The sequence below is a fragment of the Convolutriloba macropyga genome, chromosome 7, assembly GCF_964194025.1.
Source record: "Convolutriloba macropyga chromosome 7, txConMacr16.3, whole genome shotgun sequence".
Taxonomy (NCBI): domain Eukaryota; kingdom Metazoa; phylum Xenacoelomorpha; order Acoela; family Convolutidae; genus Convolutriloba; species Convolutriloba macropyga.
The window spans coordinates 66,698,073-66,719,384 of NC_134474.1; the positions used below are offsets into that span (position 1 = coordinate 66,698,073).

The 21,312-nt window shown below is 37.6% G+C and overlaps 1 protein-coding gene and 47 non-coding genes across 48 annotated transcripts in view; 1 reads left to right on the top strand and 47 right to left on the bottom strand.

Moving 5' to 3' along the window:
• Window positions 1-21,312, top strand: part of LOC142343266 (protein unc-45 homolog A-like) — a 224,714-nt gene that overhangs the window by 168,299 nt on the left and 35,103 nt on the right. The window lies entirely within an intron of this gene.
• On the bottom strand, window positions 1,020-1,091 carry Trnae-cuc (transfer RNA glutamic acid (anticodon CUC)). The gene has a single exon. It is a non-coding gene; the product is annotated as a tRNA-Glu (tRNA).
• Trnae-cuc (transfer RNA glutamic acid (anticodon CUC)) lies at window positions 1,575-1,646 on the bottom strand. The gene has a single exon. It is a non-coding gene; the product is annotated as a tRNA-Glu (tRNA).
• On the bottom strand, window positions 3,215-3,286 carry Trnae-cuc (transfer RNA glutamic acid (anticodon CUC)). The gene has a single exon. It is a non-coding gene; the product is annotated as a tRNA-Glu (tRNA).
• Window positions 3,770-3,841, bottom strand: Trnae-cuc (transfer RNA glutamic acid (anticodon CUC)). Its single transcript has one exon. It is a non-coding gene; the product is annotated as a tRNA-Glu (tRNA).
• Trnae-uuc (transfer RNA glutamic acid (anticodon UUC)) lies at window positions 4,324-4,395 on the bottom strand. The gene has a single exon. It is a non-coding gene; the product is annotated as a tRNA-Glu (tRNA).
• On the bottom strand, window positions 4,605-4,676 carry Trnae-uuc (transfer RNA glutamic acid (anticodon UUC)). The gene has a single exon. It is a non-coding gene; the product is annotated as a tRNA-Glu (tRNA).
• On the bottom strand, window positions 4,882-4,953 carry Trnae-uuc (transfer RNA glutamic acid (anticodon UUC)). Its single transcript has one exon. It is a non-coding gene; the product is annotated as a tRNA-Glu (tRNA).
• Window positions 5,993-6,064, bottom strand: Trnae-uuc (transfer RNA glutamic acid (anticodon UUC)). Its single transcript has one exon. It is a non-coding gene; the product is annotated as a tRNA-Glu (tRNA).
• Window positions 6,271-6,342, bottom strand: Trnae-cuc (transfer RNA glutamic acid (anticodon CUC)). Its single transcript has one exon. It is a non-coding gene; the product is annotated as a tRNA-Glu (tRNA).
• Window positions 6,550-6,621, bottom strand: Trnak-uuu (transfer RNA lysine (anticodon UUU)). Its single transcript has one exon. It is a non-coding gene; the product is annotated as a tRNA-Lys (tRNA).
• On the bottom strand, window positions 6,828-6,899 carry Trnae-cuc (transfer RNA glutamic acid (anticodon CUC)). The gene has a single exon. It is a non-coding gene; the product is annotated as a tRNA-Glu (tRNA).
• Trnae-uuc (transfer RNA glutamic acid (anticodon UUC)) lies at window positions 7,107-7,178 on the bottom strand. Its single transcript has one exon. It is a non-coding gene; the product is annotated as a tRNA-Glu (tRNA).
• On the bottom strand, window positions 7,386-7,457 carry Trnae-uuc (transfer RNA glutamic acid (anticodon UUC)). The gene has a single exon. It is a non-coding gene; the product is annotated as a tRNA-Glu (tRNA).
• Trnae-cuc (transfer RNA glutamic acid (anticodon CUC)) lies at window positions 7,664-7,735 on the bottom strand. The gene has a single exon. It is a non-coding gene; the product is annotated as a tRNA-Glu (tRNA).
• Trnae-uuc (transfer RNA glutamic acid (anticodon UUC)) lies at window positions 8,221-8,292 on the bottom strand. The gene has a single exon. It is a non-coding gene; the product is annotated as a tRNA-Glu (tRNA).
• On the bottom strand, window positions 8,499-8,570 carry Trnae-cuc (transfer RNA glutamic acid (anticodon CUC)). Its single transcript has one exon. It is a non-coding gene; the product is annotated as a tRNA-Glu (tRNA).
• Trnae-cuc (transfer RNA glutamic acid (anticodon CUC)) lies at window positions 8,777-8,848 on the bottom strand. Its single transcript has one exon. It is a non-coding gene; the product is annotated as a tRNA-Glu (tRNA).
• On the bottom strand, window positions 9,055-9,126 carry Trnae-uuc (transfer RNA glutamic acid (anticodon UUC)). Its single transcript has one exon. It is a non-coding gene; the product is annotated as a tRNA-Glu (tRNA).
• Trnae-cuc (transfer RNA glutamic acid (anticodon CUC)) lies at window positions 9,333-9,404 on the bottom strand. Its single transcript has one exon. It is a non-coding gene; the product is annotated as a tRNA-Glu (tRNA).
• Trnae-cuc (transfer RNA glutamic acid (anticodon CUC)) lies at window positions 9,611-9,682 on the bottom strand. Its single transcript has one exon. It is a non-coding gene; the product is annotated as a tRNA-Glu (tRNA).
• On the bottom strand, window positions 10,166-10,237 carry Trnae-cuc (transfer RNA glutamic acid (anticodon CUC)). The gene has a single exon. It is a non-coding gene; the product is annotated as a tRNA-Glu (tRNA).
• Window positions 10,445-10,516, bottom strand: Trnae-uuc (transfer RNA glutamic acid (anticodon UUC)). The gene has a single exon. It is a non-coding gene; the product is annotated as a tRNA-Glu (tRNA).
• Trnae-uuc (transfer RNA glutamic acid (anticodon UUC)) lies at window positions 10,724-10,795 on the bottom strand. The gene has a single exon. It is a non-coding gene; the product is annotated as a tRNA-Glu (tRNA).
• Window positions 11,002-11,073, bottom strand: Trnae-cuc (transfer RNA glutamic acid (anticodon CUC)). The gene has a single exon. It is a non-coding gene; the product is annotated as a tRNA-Glu (tRNA).
• Trnae-uuc (transfer RNA glutamic acid (anticodon UUC)) lies at window positions 11,282-11,353 on the bottom strand. Its single transcript has one exon. It is a non-coding gene; the product is annotated as a tRNA-Glu (tRNA).
• Trnae-cuc (transfer RNA glutamic acid (anticodon CUC)) lies at window positions 11,560-11,631 on the bottom strand. Its single transcript has one exon. It is a non-coding gene; the product is annotated as a tRNA-Glu (tRNA).
• On the bottom strand, window positions 11,838-11,909 carry Trnae-cuc (transfer RNA glutamic acid (anticodon CUC)). The gene has a single exon. It is a non-coding gene; the product is annotated as a tRNA-Glu (tRNA).
• Window positions 12,732-12,803, bottom strand: Trnae-cuc (transfer RNA glutamic acid (anticodon CUC)). The gene has a single exon. It is a non-coding gene; the product is annotated as a tRNA-Glu (tRNA).
• On the bottom strand, window positions 13,289-13,360 carry Trnae-cuc (transfer RNA glutamic acid (anticodon CUC)). Its single transcript has one exon. It is a non-coding gene; the product is annotated as a tRNA-Glu (tRNA).
• Trnae-cuc (transfer RNA glutamic acid (anticodon CUC)) lies at window positions 13,842-13,913 on the bottom strand. Its single transcript has one exon. It is a non-coding gene; the product is annotated as a tRNA-Glu (tRNA).
• Trnae-cuc (transfer RNA glutamic acid (anticodon CUC)) lies at window positions 14,120-14,191 on the bottom strand. Its single transcript has one exon. It is a non-coding gene; the product is annotated as a tRNA-Glu (tRNA).
• On the bottom strand, window positions 14,950-15,021 carry Trnae-cuc (transfer RNA glutamic acid (anticodon CUC)). Its single transcript has one exon. It is a non-coding gene; the product is annotated as a tRNA-Glu (tRNA).
• Trnae-cuc (transfer RNA glutamic acid (anticodon CUC)) lies at window positions 15,228-15,299 on the bottom strand. The gene has a single exon. It is a non-coding gene; the product is annotated as a tRNA-Glu (tRNA).
• Trnae-cuc (transfer RNA glutamic acid (anticodon CUC)) lies at window positions 15,505-15,576 on the bottom strand. Its single transcript has one exon. It is a non-coding gene; the product is annotated as a tRNA-Glu (tRNA).
• Window positions 15,781-15,852, bottom strand: Trnae-cuc (transfer RNA glutamic acid (anticodon CUC)). The gene has a single exon. It is a non-coding gene; the product is annotated as a tRNA-Glu (tRNA).
• Trnae-cuc (transfer RNA glutamic acid (anticodon CUC)) lies at window positions 16,058-16,129 on the bottom strand. The gene has a single exon. It is a non-coding gene; the product is annotated as a tRNA-Glu (tRNA).
• Window positions 16,336-16,407, bottom strand: Trnae-cuc (transfer RNA glutamic acid (anticodon CUC)). Its single transcript has one exon. It is a non-coding gene; the product is annotated as a tRNA-Glu (tRNA).
• Window positions 16,613-16,684, bottom strand: Trnae-cuc (transfer RNA glutamic acid (anticodon CUC)). Its single transcript has one exon. It is a non-coding gene; the product is annotated as a tRNA-Glu (tRNA).
• Trnae-cuc (transfer RNA glutamic acid (anticodon CUC)) lies at window positions 16,891-16,962 on the bottom strand. Its single transcript has one exon. It is a non-coding gene; the product is annotated as a tRNA-Glu (tRNA).
• On the bottom strand, window positions 17,167-17,238 carry Trnae-cuc (transfer RNA glutamic acid (anticodon CUC)). Its single transcript has one exon. It is a non-coding gene; the product is annotated as a tRNA-Glu (tRNA).
• Window positions 18,275-18,346, bottom strand: Trnae-cuc (transfer RNA glutamic acid (anticodon CUC)). Its single transcript has one exon. It is a non-coding gene; the product is annotated as a tRNA-Glu (tRNA).
• Window positions 19,382-19,453, bottom strand: Trnad-guc (transfer RNA aspartic acid (anticodon GUC)). Its single transcript has one exon. It is a non-coding gene; the product is annotated as a tRNA-Asp (tRNA).
• Trnae-cuc (transfer RNA glutamic acid (anticodon CUC)) lies at window positions 19,941-20,012 on the bottom strand. The gene has a single exon. It is a non-coding gene; the product is annotated as a tRNA-Glu (tRNA).
• Trnae-cuc (transfer RNA glutamic acid (anticodon CUC)) lies at window positions 20,219-20,290 on the bottom strand. Its single transcript has one exon. It is a non-coding gene; the product is annotated as a tRNA-Glu (tRNA).
• Window positions 20,497-20,568, bottom strand: Trnae-cuc (transfer RNA glutamic acid (anticodon CUC)). Its single transcript has one exon. It is a non-coding gene; the product is annotated as a tRNA-Glu (tRNA).
• On the bottom strand, window positions 20,775-20,846 carry Trnae-cuc (transfer RNA glutamic acid (anticodon CUC)). The gene has a single exon. It is a non-coding gene; the product is annotated as a tRNA-Glu (tRNA).
• Trnae-cuc (transfer RNA glutamic acid (anticodon CUC)) lies at window positions 21,052-21,123 on the bottom strand. The gene has a single exon. It is a non-coding gene; the product is annotated as a tRNA-Glu (tRNA).

The window sequence follows — 21,312 nt, forward strand, 5'->3', positions numbered from 1 at the left end:
GGGACGTGTAAAGTGGAGATGCGAGCCAATCTAAGAGTTTCCTGTCTTTTTTACTGAGCTTCAATGCAAGTTTTTTTGGGAATTGAACTGATCTCAAATTTTCTTAAAAAATATTTTCTCAAAATTTTGGCTTATTTCTCTCATACGAAAAAGTCTTCTTTTCGACTCAATACTTTTACAGCAAAGGCCTTAATATAGGAGTTGAAAAGGTTCCCAGACCGGGGGTTGAACCCGGGCCTTGTTCGTGAGAGCCACAAATCCTAACCGCTAGACCATCTGGGACGTGTAAAGTGGATATGCGAGCCAATCTAATAGTTTCCTGTCTTTTTACTGAGCTTCAATGCAAGTTTTTTTGGGAATTGAACTGATCTCAAGTTTTCTTTAAAAATGTTTTCTCAAAAATGTGGCCTTCTTCTCTTATACGAAAAAGTCTTCTTTTCGACTCAATACTTTTACAGCAAAGGCCTTAATATAGGAGTTGAAAAGGTTCACTGACCGGGCGTTGAACCCGGGCATTGTGGGTGAAAGCCACAAATCCTAACCTCTAAACCATTTCGGACATGTAAAGTGGACATGTGAGACAATCTAATAGTTTCCTGTCTTTTTTACTGAGCTTCAATGCAAGTTTTTTTGGGAATTGAACTGATCTCAAATTTTCTTAAAAAATATTTTCTCAAATTTTTGGCTTATTTCTCTCATAAGAAAAAGTCTTCTTTTCGACTCAATACTTTTACAGCAAAGGCCTTAATATAGGAGTTGAACCCGGGCCTTGTGGGTGAGAGCCACAAATCCTAACCGCTAGACCATCTGGGACGTGTAAAGTGGAGATGCGAGCCAATCTAAGAGTTTCCTGTCTTTTTTACTGAGCTTCAATGCAAGTTTTTTTGGGAATTGAACTGATCTCAAATTTTCTTAAAAAATATTTTCTCAAAATTTTGGCTTATTTCTCTCATACGAAAAAGTCTTCTTTTCGACTCAATACTTTTACAGCAAAGGCCTTAATATAGGAGTTGAAAAGGTTCCCAGACCGGGGGTTGAACCCGGGCCTTGTGCGTGAGAGCCACAAATCCTAACCGCTAGACCATCTGGGACGTGTAAAGTGGATATGCGAGCCAATCTAATAGTTTCCTGTCTTTTTACTGAGCTTCAATGCAAGTTTTTTTGGGAATTGAACTGATCTCAAGTTTTCTTTAAAAATGTTTTCTCAAAAATGTGGCCTTCTTCTCTTATACGAAAAAGTCTTCTTTTCGACTCAATACTTTTACAGCAAAGGCCTTAATATAGGAGTTGAAAAGGTTCACTGACCGGGCGTTGAACCCGGGCATTGTGGGTGAAAGCCACAAATCCTAACCTCTAAACCATTTCGGACATGTAAAGTGGAAATGTGAGATAATCTAATAGTTTTCTGTCTTTTTTACTAAGGTTCAATGCAAGTTTTTTTCGGAAATGAATTGATCTCAAATTTTCTTAAATATAATTTCTCAAGTTTTTGGCCTATTTTTCTAATGCGAAAAGTGTCGTCTTTTCGACTCAAAAATTTTACAGGAAAGGCCTTAATATAGGAGTTGAAAATTTTCCCAGACCGGGATTTGAACCCTGGACGTGTGCGTGAGAGCCACAAATCCTAACCGCTAGACTATCTGGGACGTGAAAAATGGAGATGCAAGCCAATCTAAGAGTTCCGTTTTTTTTACTAAGCTTCAATACAATTTTTTTCGGAATTGAACTGATCTCAAATTTTCTTAAAAAATATTTTCTCAAAATTTTGGCTTATTTCTCTCATACGAAAAAGTCTTCTTTTCGACTCAATACTTTTACAGCAAAGGCCTTAATATAGGAGTAGAAAAGGTTCCCAGACCGGGAGTTGAACCCGGGCCTTGGTGGTGAGAGCCACAAATCCTAACCGCTAGACCATCTGGGACGTGTAAAGTGGAGATGCGAGCCAATCTAAGAGTTTCCTGTCTTTTTTACTGAGCTTCAATGCAAGTTTTTTTGGGAATTGAACTGATCTCAAATTTTCTTAAAAAATAATTTCTCAAAATTTTGGCTTATTTCTCTCATACGAAAAAGTCTTCTTTTCGACGCAATAATTTTACTGCAAAGGCCTTAATATAGGAGTTGAAAAGCTTACCAGACCGGGAGTTGAACCTGGGCCTTGTGTGTGAAAGCCACAAATCCTAACCGCTAGACCATCTGGGACGTGTAAAGTGGAGATCCGAACCAATCTAAGAGTGTCCTGTCGTTTTTACTAAGCTTCAATGCAAGTTTTTTTCGGAATTGAACTGATCTCAATTTTTCTTAAAAATTATTTTCTCAAAATTTTTGGCTTATTTCTCTTATACGAAAAAGTCTGCTTTTCGACTCAATACTTTTACAGCAAAGGCCTTAATATAGGAGTTGAAAAGGTTCCCTGACCGGGAGTTGAACCCGGGCATTGTGGGTGAAAGCCACATTTCCTAACCTCTAAACCATTGCGGACATGTAAAGTGGAAATGTGAGACAATCTAATAGTTTCCTGTCTTTTTTACTAAGCTTCAATGCAAGTTTTTTTGGAATTGAACTGATCTCAAATTTTCTTTAAAAGTATTTTCTCAAAATTTTTGGCTTATTTCTCTTATACGAAAAAGTCTTCTTTTCGACTCAATACTTTTACAGCAAAGGCCTTAATATAGGAGTTGAACCCGGGCCTTGTGGGTGAGAGCCACAAATCCTAACCGCTAGACCATCTGGGACGTGTAATGTGGAGATGCGCGCCAATCTAAGAGTTTCCTGTCTTTTTACTGAGCTTCAATGCAAGTTTTTTTGGGAATTGAACTGATCTCAAATTTTCTTAAAAAATGTTTTCTCAAAATTTTGGCCTCCTCTCTTATACGAAAAAGTCTTTTTTTCGACTCAATACTTTTACAGCAAAGGCCTTAATATAGGAGTTGAAAAGGTTCCCTGACCGGGAGTTGAACCAGGGCATTGTGGGTGAAAGCCACAAATCCTAACCGCTAAACCATATCGGACATGTAAAGTGGAAACGTGAGACAATCTAATAGTTTCCTGTCTTTTTTACTAAGCTTCAATGCAAGTTTTTTTCGGAAATGAACTGATCTCAAAATTTCTTAAATATAATTTCTCAAGTTTTGGGCCTATTTTTCTAATGCGAAAAATGTCTCCTTTTCGACTCAAAAATTTTACAGGAAAGGTCTTAATATAGGAGTTGAAAAGTTTCCCAGACCGGGATTTGAACCCTGGACGTGTGGGTGAGAGCCACAAATCCTAACCGCTAGACCATCTGGGACGTGAAAAATGGAGATGCAAGCCAATCTAAGAGTTTCATGTTTTTTTTTACTAAGCTTCAATGCAAGTTTTTTCGGAATTGAACTGATCTCAAATTTTCTTAAATATAATATCTAAAGTTTTTGGTCTATTTTTCTAATGCGAAAAGTGTCTTCTTTTCTACTCAAAAATTTTACAGGAAAGGCCTTAATGTAGGAGTTGAAAAGTTTCCCAGACCGGGATTTGAACCATGGACTTGTGGGTGAGAACCACAAATCCTAACCGCTAGATAATCTGGGACGTGAAAAATGGAGATGCAAGCCAATCTAAGAGTTTCATGTTTTTTTTACTCAGCTTCAATGCAAGTTTTTTCGGAATTGAACTGATCTCAAATTTTCTGAAATATAATATCTCAAGTTTTTGGTCTATTTTTCTAATGCGAAAAGTGTCTTCTTTTCTACTCAAAAATTTTACAGGAAAGGCCTTAATGTAGGAGTTGAAAAGTTTCCCAGACCGGGATTTGAACCCTGGACGTATGGGTGAGAGCCACAAATCCTAACCGCTAGACCATCTGGGACGTGCAAAATGGAGATGCAAGCCAATCTAAGAGTTTCATGTTTTTTTACTAAGCTTCAATGCAAGCTTTTTCGGAATTGAACTGATCTCAAATTTTCTTAAATATAATATCTCAAGTTTTTGGCCTATTTTTCTAATGCGAAAAGTGTCTTCTTTTCTACTCAAAAATTTTACAGGAAAGGCCTTAATATAGGAGTTGAAAAGTTTCCCAGACCGGGATTTGAACCATGGACTTGTGGGTGAGAACCACAAATCCTAACCGCTAGATAATCTGGGACGTGTAAAGTGGAGATGCGGGCCAATCTAAGAGTTTCATGTTTTTTTTACTAAGCTTCAATGCAAGTTTTTTCGGAATTGAACTGATCTCAAATTTTCTTAAAAACTAATATCTCAAACTTTTGGCTGATTTTTCTAATACGAAAAGAGTCTTCTTTTCGACTCAATAATTTTACTGCAAAGGCCTTTATATAGGAGTTGAAAAGCTTCCCAGACCGGGAGTTGAACCCGGGCCTTGTGGGTGAATGCCACAAATCCTATCCGCTAGACCATCTGGGACGTGTAAAGTGGTGATCCCCGCGAACCAATCTAAGAGTTTCCTGTTTTTTTACTAAGCTTCAATGCAAGTTTTTTTCGGAATTGAACTGATCTCTATTTTTCCTACAAAATGTTTTCTCAAAATTTTGGCTTATTTCTCTTATACGAAAAAGTCTTCTTTTCGACTCAATAATTTTACTGCAAAGGCCTTAATATAGGAGTTGAAAAGCTTCCCAGACCGGGAGTTGAACCCGGGCCTTGTGGGTGAAAGCCACAAATCCTATCCGCTAGACTATCTGGTACGTGTGAAGCGGTGATCCGAACCAATCTAAGAGTTTCCTGTCTTTTTACTAAGCTTCAATGCAAGTTTTTTTCGGAATTGAACTGATCTCAATTTTTCCTACAAAATGTTTTCTCAAAATTTTGGCTTATTTCTCGTATAAGAAAAAGTCTTCTTTTCGACCCATTACTTTTACAGCAAAGGCCTTAATATACGAGTTGAAAAGGTTCCCGGACCGGGAGTTGAACCCGGGCATTGTGGGTGAAAGCCACAAATCCTAACCGCTAAACCATCTGGGACGTGTAAAGTGGAGATGCGAGCCAATCTAAGAGCTTCATGTTTTTTTTACTAAGCTTCAGTGCAAGTTTTTTTCCGAACTGAACTGATCTCAAATTTTCTTAAAAAATATTTTCTCAAAATTTTGGCTTATTTCTCTCATACGAAAAAGTCTTCTTTTCGACTCAATAATTTTACAGCAAAGGCCTTAATATAGGAGTTAAAAAGGTTCCCAGACCGGGAGTTGAACCCGGGCTTTGTGGGTGAAAGCCACAAATCCTAACCACTAAACCATTTCGGACATGTAAAGTGGGAATGTGAGACAATCTAATAGTTTGCTGTCTTTTTTACTAAGCTTCAATGCAAGTTATTTTCGGAAATGAACTGATCCTAAAATTCCTTAAATATAATTTCTCATGTTTTTGGTCTATTTTTCTAATGCGAAAAGTGTCTTCTTTTCGACTCAAAAATTTTACAGGAAAGGCCTTAATATAGGAGTTGAAAAGTTTCGCAGGCCGGGATTTGAACCCTGGACTTGTGGGTGAGAGCCACAAATCCTAACCGCTAGACCATCTGGGACGTGAAAAATGGAGATGCAAGCCAATCTAAGAGTTTCATGTTTTTTTACTAAGCTTCAATGCAAGTTTTTTCGGAATTGAACTGATCTCAAATTTTCTTAATTATAATATCTCAAGTTTTTGGCCTATTTTGCTAATGCGAAAAGTGTCTTCTTTTCGACTCAAAAATTTTACAGGAAAGGCCTTAATATAGGAGTTGAAAAGTTTACCAGACCGGGATTTGAACCATGGACTTGCGGGTGAGAACCACAAATCCTAACCGCTAGACCATCTGGGACGTGTAAAGTGGAGATGCGAGCCAATCTAAGAGTTTCATGTTTTTTTTACTAAGCTTCAATGCAAGTTTTTTTCGGAATTGAACTGATCTCAAATTTTCTTAAAAACTAATATCTCAAACTTTTGGCTGATTTTTCTAATACGAAAAGAGTCTTCTTTTCGACTCAATAATTTTACTGCAAAGGCCTTAATATAGGAGTTGAAAAGCTTCCCAGACCGGGTGTTGAACCCGGGCCTTGTGGGTGAAAGCCACAAATCCTAACCTCTAGACCATCTGGGACGTGTAAAGTGGAGATCCGAACCAATCTAAGAGTTTCCTGTCTTTTTTACTAAGCTTCAATGCAAGTTTTTTTCGGAATTGAACTGATCTCAATTTTTCTTGCAAAATGTTTTCTCAAAAATTTTGGCTTATTTCTCTTATACGAAAAAGTCTTCTTTTCGACTCAATACTTTTACAGAAAGGCCTTAATATAGGAGTTGAAAAGGTTCCCAGACCGTGAGTTGAACCCGGGCCTTGTGGGTGAGAGCCACAAATCCTAACCGCTAGACAATCTGGGACGTGTAAAGTGGAGATCCGAACCAATCTAAGAGTTTCCTGTCTTTTTTACTAAGCTTCAATGCAAGTTTTTTTGGGAATTGAACTGATCTCAAATTGTCTTAAAAACTATTTTCTCAAACTTTTGGCTGATTTTTCTAATACGAAAAGAGTCTTCTTTTCGACTGAATAATTTTACTGCAAAGGCCTTAATATAGGAGTTGAAAAGCTTCCCAGACCGGGAGTTGAACCCGGGCCTTGTGGGTAAAAGCCACAAATCCTAACCGCTAGACAATCTGGGACGTGTAAAGTGGAGATCCGAACCAATCTAAGAGTTTCCTGTCTTTTTTACTAAGCTTCAATGCAAGTTTTTTTTGGAATTGAACTGATCTCAATTTTTCTTGCAAAATGTTTTCTCAAAAATTTTGGCTTATTTCTCTTATACGAAAAAGTCTTCTTTTCGACTCAATACTTTTAGAGAAAGGCCTTAATATAGGAGTTGAAAAGGTTCCCAGACCGGGAGTTGAACCCGGGCCTTGTGTGTGAGAGCCACAAATCCTAACCGCTAGACCATCTGGGACGTGTAAAGTGGAGATCCGAACCAATCTAAGAGTTTCCTGTCTTTTTTACTAAGCTTCAATGCAAGTTTTTTTGGGAATTGAACTGATCGCAAATTGTCTTAAAAACTATTTTCTCAAACTTTTGGCTGATTTTTCTAATACGAAAAGAGTCTTCTTTTCGACTCAATAATTTTACTGCAAAGGCCTTAATATAGGAGTTGAAAAGCTTCCCAGACCGGGAGTTGAACCCGGGCCTTGTGGGTGAAAGCCACAAATCCTAACCGCTAGACCATCTGGGACGTGTAAAGTGGAGATCCGAACCAATCTAAGAGTTTCCTGTCTTTTTTACTAAGCTTCAATGCAAGTTTTTTTGGGAATTGAACTGATCGCAAATTGTCTTAAAAACTATTTTCTCAAACTTTTGGCTGATTTTTCTAATACGAAAAGAGTCTTCTTTTCGACTCAATAATTTCACTGCAAAGGCCTTAATATAGGAGTTGAAAAGCTTCCCAGACCGGGAGTTGAACCCGGGCCTTGTGGGTGAAAGCCACAAATCCTAACCGCTAGACCATCTGGGACGTGTAAAGTGGAGATCCGAACCAATCTAAATGTTTCCTGTCCTTTTTACTAAGCTTTAATGCAAGTTTTTTTCGGAATTGAACTGATCTCAATTTTTCTTGCAAAATGTTTTCTCAAAAATTTTGGTTTATTTCTCTTATCCGAAAAAGTCTTCTTTTCGACTCAGTACTTTGACAGAAAGGCCTTAATATAGGAGTTGAAAAGGTTCCCAGACCGGGAGTTGAACCCGGGCCTTGTGGGTGAGAGCCACAAATCCTAACCGCTAGACCATCTGGGACGTGTAAAGTGGAGATCCGAACCAATCTAAGAGTTTCCTGTCTTTTTTACTAAGCTTCAATGCAAGTTTTTTTGGGAATTGAACTGATCTCAAATTGTCTTAAAAACTATTTTCTCAAACTTTTGGCTGATTTTTCTAATACGAAAAGAGTCTTCTTTTCGACTGAATAATTTTACTGCAAAGGCCTTAATATAGGAGTTGAAAAGCTTCCCAGACCGTGAGTTGAACCCGGGCCTTGTGGGTGAAAGCCACAAATCCTAACCGCTAGACAATATGGGACGTGTAAAGTGGAGATCCGAACCAATCTAAGAGTTTCCTGTCTTTTTTACTAAGCTTCAATGCAAGTTTTTTTCGGAATTGAACTGATCTCAATTTTTCTTGCAAAATGTTTTCTCAAAAATTTTGGCTTATTTCTCTTATACGAAAAAGTCTTCTTTTCGACTCAATACTTTTACAGAAAGGCCTTAATATAGGAGTTGAAAAGCTTCCCAGACCGGGAGTTGAACCCGGGCCTTTTGGGTGAAAGCCACAAATCCTAACCGCTAGACGATCTGGGACGTGTAAAGTAGAGATCCGAACCAATCTAAGAGTTTCCTGTCCTTTTTACTAAGCTTCAATGCAAGTTTTTTTCGGAATTGAACTGATCTCAATTTTTCTTGCATAATGTTTTCTCAAAAATTTTGGTTTATTTCTCTTATCCGAAAAAGTCTTCTTTTCGACTCAATACTTTTACAGAAAGGCCTTAATATAGGAGTTGAAAAGGTTCCCAGACCGGGAGTTGAACCCGGGCCTTGTGGGTGAGAGCCACAAATCCTAACCGCTAGACCATCTGGGACGTGTAAAGTAGAGATCCGAACCAATCTAAGAGTTTCCTGTCCTTTTTACTAAGCTTCAATGCAAGTTTTTTTCGGAATTGAACTGATCTCAATTTTTCTTGCATAATGTTTTCTCAAAAATTTTGGTTTATTTCTCTTATCCGAAAAAGTCTTCTTTTCGACTCAATACTTTTACAGAAAGGCCTTAATATAGGAGTTGAAAAGGTTCCCAGACCGGGAGTTGAACCCGGGCCTTGTGGGTGAGAGCCACAAATCCTAACCGCTAGACCATCTGGGACGTGTAAAGTAGAGATCCGAACCAATCTAAGAGTTTCCTGTCCTTTTTACTAAGCTTCAATGCAAGTTTTTTTCGGAATTGAACTGATCTCAATTTTTCTTGCATAATGTTTTCTCAAAAATTTTGGTTTATTTCTCTTATCCGAAAAAGTCTTCTTTTCGACTCAATACTTTTACAGAAAGGCCTTAATATAGGAGTTGAAAAGCTTCCCAGACCGGGAGTTGAACCCGGGCCTTTTGGGTGAAAGCCACAAATCCTAACCGCTAGACGATCTGGGACGTGTAAAGTGGAGATCCGAACCAATCTAAGAGTTTCCTGTCCTTTTTACTAAGCTTCAATGCAAGTTTTTTTCGGAATTGAACTGATCTCAATTTTTCTTGCAAAATGTTTTCTCAAAAATTTTGGCTTATTTCTCTTATACGAAAAAGTCTTCTTTTCGACTCAATACTTTTACAGAAAGGCCTTAATATAGGAGTTGAAAAGCTTCCCAGACCGGGAGTTGAACCCGGGCCTTGTGGGTGAGAGCCACAAATCCTAACCGCTAGACCATCTGGGACGTGTAAAGTGGAGATCCGAACCAATCTAAGAGTTTCCTGTCCTTTTTACTAAGCTTCAATGCAAGTTTTTTTCGGAATTGAACTGATCTCAATTTTTCTTGCATAATGTTTTCTCAAAAATTTTGGTTTATTTCTCTTATCCGAAAAAGTCTTCTTTTCGACTCAATACTTTTACAGAAAGGCCTTAATATAGGAGTTGAAAAGGTTCCCAGACCGGGAGTTGAACCCGGGCCTTGTGGGTGAGAGCCACAAATCCTAACCGCTAGACCATCTGGGACGTGTAAAGTGGAGATCCGAACCAATCTAAGAGTTTCCTGTCTTTTTTACTAAGCTTCAATGCAAGTTTTTTTCGGAATTGAACTGATCTCAATTTTTCTTGCATAATGTTTTCTCAAAAATTTTGGTTTATTTCTCTTATCCGAAAAAGTCTTCTTTTCGACTCAATACTTTTACAGAAAGGCCTTAATATAGGAGTTGAAAAGGTTCACAGACCGGGAGTTGATCCCGGGCCTTGTGGGTGAGATCCACAAATCCTAACCGCTAGACCATCTGGGACGTGTAAAGTGGAGATCCGAACCAATCTCAGAGTTTCCTGTCCTTTTTACTAAGCTTCAATGCAAGTTTTTTTCGGAATTGAACTGATCTCAATTTTTCTTGCAAAATGTTTTCTCAAAAATTTTGGTTTATTTCTCTTATCGAAAAAGTCTTCTTTTCGACTCAATACTTTTACAGAAAGGCCTTAATATAGGAGTTGAAAAGGTTCCCAGACCGGGAGTTGAACCCGGGCCTTGTGGGTGAGAGCCACAAATCCTAACCGCTAGACCATCTGGGACGTGTAAAGTGGAGATCCGAACCAATCTAAGAGTTTCCTGTCTTTTTTACTAAGCTTCAATGCAAGTTTTTTTGGGAATTGAACTGATCTCAAATTGTCTTAAAAACTATTTTCTCAAACTTTTGGCTGATTTTTCTAATACGAAAAGAGTCTTCTTTTCGACTGAATAATTTTACTGCAAAGGCCTTAATATAGGAGTTGAAAAGCTTCCCAGACAGGGAGTTGAACCCGGGCCTTGTGGGTGAAAGCCACAAATCCTAACCGCTAGACAATCTGGGACGTGTAAAGTGGAGATCCGAACCAATCTAAGAGTTTCCTGTCTTTTTTACTAAGCTTCAATGCAAGTTTTTTTTTGGAATTGAACTGATCTCAATTTTTCTTGCAAAATGTTTTCTCAAAAATTTTGGCTTTTTTCTCTTATACGAAAAAGTCTTCTTTTCGACTCAATACTTTTACAGAAAGGCCTTAATATAGGAGTTGAAAAGCTTCCCAGACCGGGAGTTGAACCCGGGCCTTTTGGGTGAAAGCCACAAATCCTAACCGCTAGACCATCTGGGACGTTTAAAGTGGAGATCCGAACCAATCTAAGAGTTTCCTGTCCTTTTTACTAAGCTTCAATGCAAGTTTTTTTCGGAATTGAACTGATCTCAATTTTTCTTGCAAAATGTTTTCTCAAAAATTTTGGTTTATTATTCTTATCCGAAAAAGTCTTCTTTTCGACTCAATACTTTTACAGAAAGGCCTTAATACAGGAGTTGAAAAGGTTTCAAGACCGGGAGTTGAACCCGGGCCTTGTGGGTGAGAGCCACAAATCCAAACCGCTAGACCATCTGGGACGTGTAAAGTGGAGATCCGAACCAATCTAACAGTTTCCTGTCTTTTTTACTAAGCTTCAATGCAAGTTTTTTTTGGGAATTGAACTGATCTCAAATTTTCTTAAAAACTAATATCTCAAACTTTTGGCTGATTTTTCTAATGCGAAAAGAGTCTTCTTTTCGACTCAATAATTTTACTGCAAAGGCCTTAATATAGGAGTTGAAAAGCTTCCCAGACCGGGAGTTGAACCCGGGACTTGTGGGTGAAAGCCACAAATCCTAACCGCTAGACCATCTGGGACGTGTAAAGTGGAGATCCGAACCAATCTAAGAGTTTCCTGTCTTTTTTACTAAGCTTCAATGCAAGTTTTTTTCGGAATTGAACTGATCTCAATTTTTCTTGCAAAATGTTTTCTCAAAAATTTTGGCTTATTTCTCTTATACGAAAAAGTCTTCTTTTCGACTCAATACTTTTACAGAAAGGCCTTAATATTGGAGTTGAAAAGGTTCCCAGACCGGGAGTTGAACCCGGGCCTTGTGGGTGAGAGCCACAAATCCTAACCGCTAGACCATCTGGGACGTGTAAAGTGGAGATCCGAACCAATCTAAGAGTTTCCTGTCTTTTTTACTAAGCGTCAATGCAAGTTTTTTTGGGAATTGAACTGATCTCAAATTGTCTCAAAAACTATTTTCTCAAAAATTTGGCTGATTTCTTTTATACGAAAAAGTCTTCTTTTCGACTCAATACTTTTACAGCAAAGGCCTTAATATAGGAGTTGAAAAGGTTCCCAGACCGGGAGTTGAACCCTGGCCTTGTGGGTGAGAGCCACAAATCCTAACCGCTAGACCATCTGGGACGTGTAACGTGGAGATGCAAGCCAATCTACGAGTTTCCTGTCTTTTTTACTAAGCTTCAATGCATGTTTTTTTGGGAATTGAACTGATCTCAAATTTTCTTTAAAAATGTTTTCTCAAAATTTTGGCTTATTTCTCTTATACGAAAAAGTCTTCTTTTCGACCCAATACTTTTACAGCAAAGGCCTTAATATAGGAGTTGAAAAGGTTCCCTGACCGGGAGTTGAACCCGGGCCTTGAGGGTGAAAGCCACAAATCCTAACCGCTAAACCATTTCGGACATGTATAATGGAAATGTGAGACAATCTATTAGTTTCCTGTCTTTTTTACTAAGCTTCAATGCAAGTTTTTTTTCGGAAATGAACTGATCTCAAATTTTCTTAAATATAATTTCTCAAGTTTCTCAAGTTTGGGAATTGAACTGATCTCAAATTTTCTTTTAAAATGTTCTCTCAAAATTTTGGCTTATTTCTCTTATACGAAAAAGTCTTCTTTTCGACCCAATACTTTTACAGCAAAGGCCTTAATATAGGAGTTGAAAAGGTTCCCTGACCGGGAGTTGAACCCGGGCCTTGAGGGTGAAAGCCACAAATCCTAACCGCTAAACCATTTCGGACATGTATAATGGAAATGTGAGACAATCTATTAGTTTCCTGTCTTTTTTACTAAGCTTCAATGCAAGTTTTTTTTTCGGAAATGAACTGATCTCAAATTGTCTTAAAAACTATTTTCTCAAAAATTTGGCTTATTTCTTTTATACGAAAAAGTCTTCTTTTCGACTCAATACTTTTACAGCAAAGGCCTTAATATAGGAGTTGAAAAGGTTCCCAGACCGGGAGTTGAACCCTGGCCTTGTGGGTGAGAGCCACAAATCCTAACCGCTAGACCATCTGGGACGTGTAAAGTGGAGATGCAAGCCAATCTACGAGTTTCCTGTCTTTTTTACTAAGCTTCAATGCATGTTTTTTTGGGAATTGAACTGATCTCAAATTTTCTTTAAAAATGTTTTCTCAAAATTTTGGCTTATTTCTCTTATACGAAAAAGTCTTCTTTTCGACCCAATACTTTTACAGCAAAGGCCTTAATATAGGAGTTGAAAAGGTTCCCTGACCGGGAGTTGAACCCGGGCCTTGAGGGTGAAAGCCACAAATCCTAACCGCTAAACCATTTCGGACATGTATAATGGAAATGTGAGACAATCTATTAGTTTCCTGTCTTTTTTACTAAGCTTCAATGCAAGTTTTTTTTCGGAAATGAACTGATCTCAAATTTTCTTAAATATAATTTCTCAAGTTTTTGACCTATTTTTCTAATGCGAAAAATGTCTTCTTTTCGACTCAAAAATTTTACAGGAAAGGCCTTAATGTAGGAGTTGAAAAGGTTCCCAGACCGTGAGTTGAACCCGGGCCTTGTGGGTGAGAGCCACAAATCCTAACCGCTAGACCTTCTGGGACGTGAAAAATGGAGATGCAAGCCAATCTAAGAGTTTCATGTTTTTTTACTAAGCTTCAATGCAAGTTTTTTCGGAATTGAACTGATACCAAATTTTCTCATATATAATATCTCAAGTTTTTGACCTATTTTTCTAATGCGAAAAGTGTTTTCTTTTCGACTCAAAAATTTTACAGGAAAGGCCTTAATATAGGAGTTGAAAAGTTTCCCAGACCGGGATTTGAACTCTGGACGTATGGGTGAGAGCCACAAATCCTAACCGCTAGACCATCTGGGAAGTGAAAAATAGAGATGCAAGCCAATCTAAGAGTTTCATGTTTTTTTAAATAAGCTTCAATGCAAGTTTTTTCGGAATTGAACTGATCTCAAATTTCCTTAAAAAATGTTTTCTCAAAATTTTGGTTTATTTCTCTTATACGAAAAAGTCTTCTTTTCGACTCAATACTTTTACAGCAAAGGCCTTAATATAGGAGTTGAAAAGTTTCCCAGACCGGGATTTGAACCCTGGACGTATGGGTGAGAGCCACAAATCCTAACCGCTAGACCATCTGGGAAGTGAAAAATGGAGATGCAAGCCAATCTAAGAGTTTCATGTTTTTTTAAATAAGCTTCAATGCAAGTTTTTTCGGAATTGAACTGATACCAAATTTTCTTATATATAATATCTCCAAGTTTTTGACCTATTTTTCTAATGCGAAAATTGTCTGCTTTTAGACTCAAAAATTTTGCAGGAAAGGCCTTAATATAGGAGTTGAAAAGTTTCCCAGACCGGGATTTGAACCCTGGACGTATGGGTGAGAGCCACAAATCCTAACCGCTAGACCATCTGGGAAGTGAAAAATAGAGATGCAAGCCAATCTAAGAGTTTCATGTTTTTTTAAATAAGCTTCAATGCAAGTTTTTTCGGAATTGAACTGATACCAAATTTTCATATATATAATATCTCAAGTTTTTGACCTATTTTTCTAATCCGAAAAATGTCTTCTTTTCGACTCAAAAATTTTACAGGAAAGGCCTTAATGTAGGAGTTGAAAAGGTTCCCAGACCGTGCGTTGAACCCGGGCCTTGTGGGTGAGAGCCACAAATCCTAACCGCTAGACCTTCTGGGACGTGAAAAATGGAGATGCAAGCCAATCTAAGAGTTTCATGTTTTTTTACTAAGCTTCAATGCAAGTTTTTTCGGAATTGAACTGATACCAAATTTTCTCATATATAATATCTCAAGTTTTTGACCTATTTTTCTAATGCGAAAAGTGTTTTCTTTTCGACTCAAAAATTTTACAGGAAAGGCCTTAATATAGGAGTTGAAAAGTTTCCCAGACCGGGATTTGAACTCTGGACGTATGGGTGAGAGCCACAAATCCTAACCGCTAGACCATCTGGGAAGTGAAAAATAGAGATGCAAGCCAATCTAAGAGTTTCATGTTTTTTTAAATAAGCTTCAATGCAAGTTTTTTCGGAATTGAACTGATCTCAAATTTCCTTAAAAAATGTTTTCTCAAAATTTTGGTTTATTTCTCTTATACGAAAAAGTCTTCTTTTCGACTCAATACTTTTACAGCAAAGGCCTTAATATAGGAGTTGAAAAGTTTCCCAGACCGGGATTTGAACCCTGGACGTATGGGTGAGAGCCACAAATCCTAACCGCTAGACCATCTGGGAAGTGAAAAATGGAGATGCAAGCCAATCTAAGAGTTTCATGTTTTTTTAAATAAGCTTCAATGCAAGTTTTTTCGGAATTGAACTGATACCAAATTTTCTTATATATAATATCTCCAAGTTTTTGACCTATTTTTCTAATGCGAAAATTGTCTGCTTTTAGACTCAAAAATTTTGCAGGAAAGGCCTTAATATAGGAGTTGAAAAGTTTCCCAGACCGGGATTTGAACCCTGGACGTATGGGTGAGAGCCACAAATCCTAACCGCTAGACCATCTGGGAAGTGAAAAATAGAGATGCAAGCCAATCTAAGAGTTTCATGTTTTTTTAAATAAGCTTCAATGCAAGTTTTTTCGGAATTGAACTGATACCAAATTTTCATATATATAATATCTCAAGTTTTTGACCTATTTTTCTAATCCGAAAAATGTCTTCTTTTCGACTCAAAAATTTTACAGGAAAGGCCTTAATGTAGGAGTTGAAAAGGTTCCCAGACCGTGAGTTGAACCCGGGCCTTGTGGGTGAGAGCCACAAATCCTAACCGCTAGACCTTCTGGGACGTGAAAAATGGAGATGCAAGCCAATCTAAGAGTTTCATGTTTTTTTACTAAGCTTCAATGCAAGTTTTTTCGGAATTGAACTGATACCAAATTTTCTCATATATAATATCTCAAGTTTTTGACCTATTTTTCTAATGCGAAAAGTGTTTTCTTTTCGACTCAAAAATTTTACAGGAAAGGCCTTAATATAGGAGTTGAAAAGTTTCCCAGACCGGGATTTGAACCCTGGACGTATGGGTGAGAGCCACAAATCCTAACCGCTAGACCATCTGGGAAGTGAAAAATAGAGATGCAAGCCAATCTAAGAGTTTAATGTTTTTTTAAATAAGCTTCAATGCAAGTTTTTTCGGAATTGAACTGATCTCAAATTTTCTTAAAAAATGTTTTCTCAAAATTTTGGTTTATTTCTCTTATACGAAAAAGTCTTCTTTTCGACTCAATACTTTTACAGCAAAGGCCTTAATATAGGAGTTGAAAAGTTTCCCAGACCGGGATTTGAACCCTGGACGTATGGGTGAGAGCCACAAATCCTAACCGCTAGACCATCTGGGAAGTGAAAAATGGAGATGCAAGCCAATCTAAGAGTTTCATGTTTTTTTAAATAAGCTTCAATGCAAGTTTTTTCGGAATTGAACTGATACCAAATTTTCTTATATATAATATCTCCAAGTTTTTGACCTATTTTTCTAATGCGAAAATTGTCTTCTTTTAGACTCAAAAATTTTGCAGGAAAGGCCTTAATATAGGAGTTGAAAAGTTTCACAGACCGGGATTTGAACCCTGGACTTGTGGGTGAGAGCCACAAATCCTAACCGCTAGACCATCTGGGAAGTGAAAAATAGAGATGCAAGCCAATCTAAGAGTTTAATGTTTTTTTAAATAAGCTTCAATGCAAGTTTTTTCGGAATTGAACTGATCTCAAATTTTCTTAAAAAATGTTTTCTCAAAATTTTGGTTTATTTCTCTTATACGAAAAAGTCTTCTTTTCGACTCAATACTTTTACAGCAAAGGCCTTAATATAGGAGTTGAAAAGTTTCCCAGACCGGGATTTGAACCCTGGACGTATGGGTGAGAGCCACAAATCCTAACCGCTAGACCATCTGGGAAGTGAAAAATGGAGATGCAAGCCAATCTAAGAGTTTCATGTTTTTTTAAATAAGCTTCAATGCAAGTTTTTTCGGAATTGAACTGATACCAAATTTTCTTATATATAATATCTCCAAGTTTTTGACCTATTTTTCTAATGCGAAAATTGTCTTCTTTTAGACTCAAAAATTTTGCAGGAAAGGCCTTAATATAAGAGTTGAAAAGTTTCACAGACCGGGATTTGAACCCTGGACTTGTGGGTGAGAGCCACAAATCCTAACCGCTAGACCATCTGGGACGTGAAAAATGGAGATGCAAGCCAATCTAAGAGCTTCATGTTTTTTTACTAAGCTTCAATGCAAGTTTTTTCGGAATTGAACTGATACCAAATTTTCTTATATATAATATCTCAAGTTTTTGACCTATTTTTCTAATCCGAAAAGTGTTTTCTTTTCGACTCAAAAATTTTACTGCAAAGGCCTTAATATAGGAGTTGAAAAGTTTCCCAGACCGGGATTTGAACCCTGGACGTATGGGTGAGAGCCACAAATCCTAACCGCTAGACCATCTGGGACGTGAAAAATGGAGATGCAAGCCAATCTAAGAGTTTCATGTTTTTTTTACTAAGCTTCAATGCAAGTTTTTTCGGAATTGAACTGATCTCAAATTTTCTTAAAAAATGTTTTCTCAAAATTTTGGCTTATTTCTCTTATACGAAAAGTCTTCTTTTCGACTCAATACTTTTACAGCAAAGGCCTTAATATAGGAGTTGAAAAGGTTCCCTGACCGGGATTTGAACCCTGGACGTGTGGGTGAGAGCCACAAATCCTAACCGCTAGACCTTCTGGGACGTGAAAAATGGAGATGCAAGCCAATCTAAGAGTTTCATGTTTTTTTACTAAGCTTCAATGCAAGTTTTTTCGGAATTGAACTGATACCAAATTTTCTTATATATAATATCTCAAGTTTTTGACCTATTTTTCTAATCCGAAAAGTGTTTTCTTTTGGACTCAAAAATTTTACAGGAAAGGCTTTAATATAGGAGTTGAAAAGTTTCCCAGACCGGGATTTGAACCCTGGACGTATGGGTGAGAGCCACAAATCCTAACCGCTAGACCATCTGCGACGTGAAAAATGGAGAAGCAAGTCAATCTAAGAGTTTCATGTTTTTTTTTACTAAGCTTCAATGCAAATTTTTTTTCGGAATTGAACTGATCTCAAATTTTCTTTAAAACAATTTCTCAAATTTTCGGCTGATTTTTCTAATACGAAAAGAATCTTCTTTTCAACTCAATAATTTTACTGCAAAGGCCTTAATATAGTAGTTGAAAAGGTTCCCTGACCGGGATTTGAACACTGGACGTGTGGGTTAGAGCCACAAATCCTAACCGCTAGACCTTCTGGGACGTGAAAAATGGAGATGCAAGCCAATCTAAGAGTTTCATGTTTTTTTACTAAGCTTCAATGCAAGTTCTTTCGGAATTGAACTGATACCAAATTTTCTTATATATAATATCTCAAGTTTTTGACCTATTTTTCTAATCCGAAAAGTGTTTTCTTTTCGACTCAAAAATTTTACAGGAAAGGCTTTAATATAGGAGTTGAAAAGTTTCCCAGACAGGGATTTGAACCCTGGACGTATGGGTGAGAGCCACAAATCCTAACCGCTAGACCATCTGCGACGTGAAAAGTGGAGAAGCAAGCCAATCTAAGAGTTTCATGTTTTTTTACTAAGCTTCAATGCAAGTTTTTTCGGAATTGAACTGATCTCAAATATTCTTAAAAAATGTTTTCTCAAAATTTTGGCTTACTTCTCTTATACGAAAAAGTCTTCTTTTCGACTCAATACTTTTACAGCAAAGGCCTTAATATAGGAGTTGAAAAGGTTCCCTGACCGGGATTTGAACCCTGGACGTGTGGGTGAGAGCCACAAATCCTAACCGCTAGACCTTCTGGGACGTGAAAAATGGAGATACAAGCCAATCTAAGGGTTTCATGTTTTTTTACTAAGCTTCAATGCAAGTTTTTTTGGAATTGAACTGATACCAAATTTTCTTATATATAATATCTCCAAGGTTTTGACCTATTTTTCTAATGCGAAAATTGTCTTCTTTTAGACTCACAAATTTTACAGGAAAGGCCTTAATATAGGAGTTGAAAAGTTTCCCAGACCGGGATTTGAACCCTGGACGTATGGGTGAGAGCCACAAATCCTAACCGCTAGACCATCTGCGACGTGAAAAATGGAGAAGCAAGCCAATCTAAGAGTTTCATGTTTTTTTACTAAGCTTCAATGCAAGTTTTTTCGGAATTGAACTGATCTCAAATATTCTTAAAAAATGTTTTCTCAAAATTTTGGCTTACTTCTCTTATACGAAAAAGTCTTCTTTTCGACTCAATACTTTTACAGCAAAGGCCTTAATATAGGAGTTGAAAAGGTTCCCTGACCGGGATTTGAACCCTGGACGTGTGGGTGAGAGCCACAAATCCTAACCGCTAGACCTTCTGGGACGTGAAAAATGGAGATGCAAGCCAATCTAAGGGTTTCATGTTTTTTTTACTAAGCTTCAATGCAAGTTTTTTTGGAATTGAACTGATACCAAATTTTCTTATATATAATATCTCCAAGGTTTTGACCTATTTTTCTAATGCGAAAATTGTCTTCTTTTAGACTCAAAAATTTTACAGGAAAGGCCTTAATATAGGAGTTGAAAAGTTTCCCAGACCGGGATTTGAACCCTGGACTTGTGGGTGACAGCCACAAATCCTAACCGCTAGACCATCTGGGGCGTGTAATGTGGAAATGCGAGCCCATCTAACAGTTTCCTGTCTTTTTTACTAAGCTTCAATGCAAGTTTTTTTGGGAATTGAACTGATCTCAAATTTTCTTAGAAAATGTTTCCTCAAAATTTTAGCTTATTTCTCTTTTACGAAAAAGTCTTCTTTTCGACTCAATACTTTTACAGCAAAGGCCTTAATATAGGATTTGAAAAGGTTCCCTGACCGGGAGTTGAACCAGGTCATTGCGGGTGGAAGCCACAAATCCTAACCGCTAAACCATTTCGGACTTGTAAAGTGGAATTGTGAGACAATCTAATAGTTTCCTGTCTTTTTTTTTACTAAGCTTCAATGCAAGTTTTTTTCGGAATTGAACTGATCTCGAATTTTCTTAAAAAATGTTTTCTCTAAATTTTGGCTTATTTCTCTTATACGAAAAAGTCTTCTTTTCGACTCAATACTTTTACAGCAAAGGCCTTAATATAGGAGTTGAAAAGGTTCCCAGACCGGGAGTTAAACCCGGGCTTTGTGGGTGAGAGCCACAAATCCTAACCGCTAGACCATCTGGGACGTGTAAAGTGGAGACGCGAGCCAATCTAAGAGTTTCCTGTCTTTTTTACTGAGCTTCAATGCAAGTGTTTTTGGGAATTGAACTGATCTCAAATTTTCTTTAAAAATGTTTTCTCAATATTTTGGCTTATTTCTCTTATACGAAAAAGTCTTCTTTTCGACTCAATACTTTTACAGCAAAGGCCTTAATATAGGAGTTGAAAAGGTTCCCAGACCGGGAGTTGAACCCGGGCCTTGTGGATGAGAGCCACAAATCCTAACCGCTAGACCATCTGGGACGTGTAAAGTGGAGATGCGAGCCAATCTAAGAGTTTCCTGTCTTTTTTACTGAGCTTCAATGCAAGTTTTTTTGGGAATTGAACTGATCTCAAATTTTCTTTAAAAATGTTTTCTCAATATTTTGGCTGATTTCTCTTATACGAAAAAGTCTTCTTTTCGACTCAATACTTTTACAGCAAAGGCCTTAATATAGGAGTTGAAAAGGTTCCCAGACCGGGAGTTGAACCCGGGCCTTGTGGGTGAGAGCCACAAATCCTGACCGCTAGACCATCTGGGACGATTAAAGTGGAGATGCGAGCCAATCTAAGAGTTTCCTGTCTTTTTTACTGAGCTTCAATGCAAGTGTTTTTGGGAATTGAACTGATCTCAAATTTTCTTTAAAAATGTTTTCTCAATATTTTGGCTGATTTCTCTTATACGAAAAAGTCTTCTTTTCGACTCAATAGTTTTACAGCAAAGGCTTTAATATAGGAGTTGAAAAGGTTCCCAGACCGGGAGTTGAACCCGGGCCTTGTGGGTGAGAGCCACAAATCCTAACCGTTAAACCATCTGGGACGTGTAAGGTGGAGATGCGAGCCAATATAAGAGTTTCCTGTCTTTTTTACTGAGCTTCAATGCAAGTTTTTTTGGGAATTGAACTGATCTCAAATTTTCTTTAAAAATGTTTTCTCAATATTTTGGCTGATTTCTCTTATACGAAAAAGTCTTTTTTCGACTCAATACTTTTACAGCAAAGGCCTTAATATAGGAGTTGAAAAGGTTCCCAGACCGGGAGTTGAACCCGGGCCTTGTGGGTGAGATCCACAAATCCTGACCGCTAGACCATCTGGGACGTGTAAAGTGGAGATGCGAGCCAATCTAAGAGTTTCCTGTCTTTTTTACTGAGCTTCAATGCAAGTTTTTTTGGGAATTGAACTGATCTCAAATTTTCTTTAAAAATGTTTTCTCAATATTTTGGCTGATTTCTCTTATACGAAAAAGTCTTCTTTTCGACTCAATAGTTTTACAGCAAAGGCTTTAA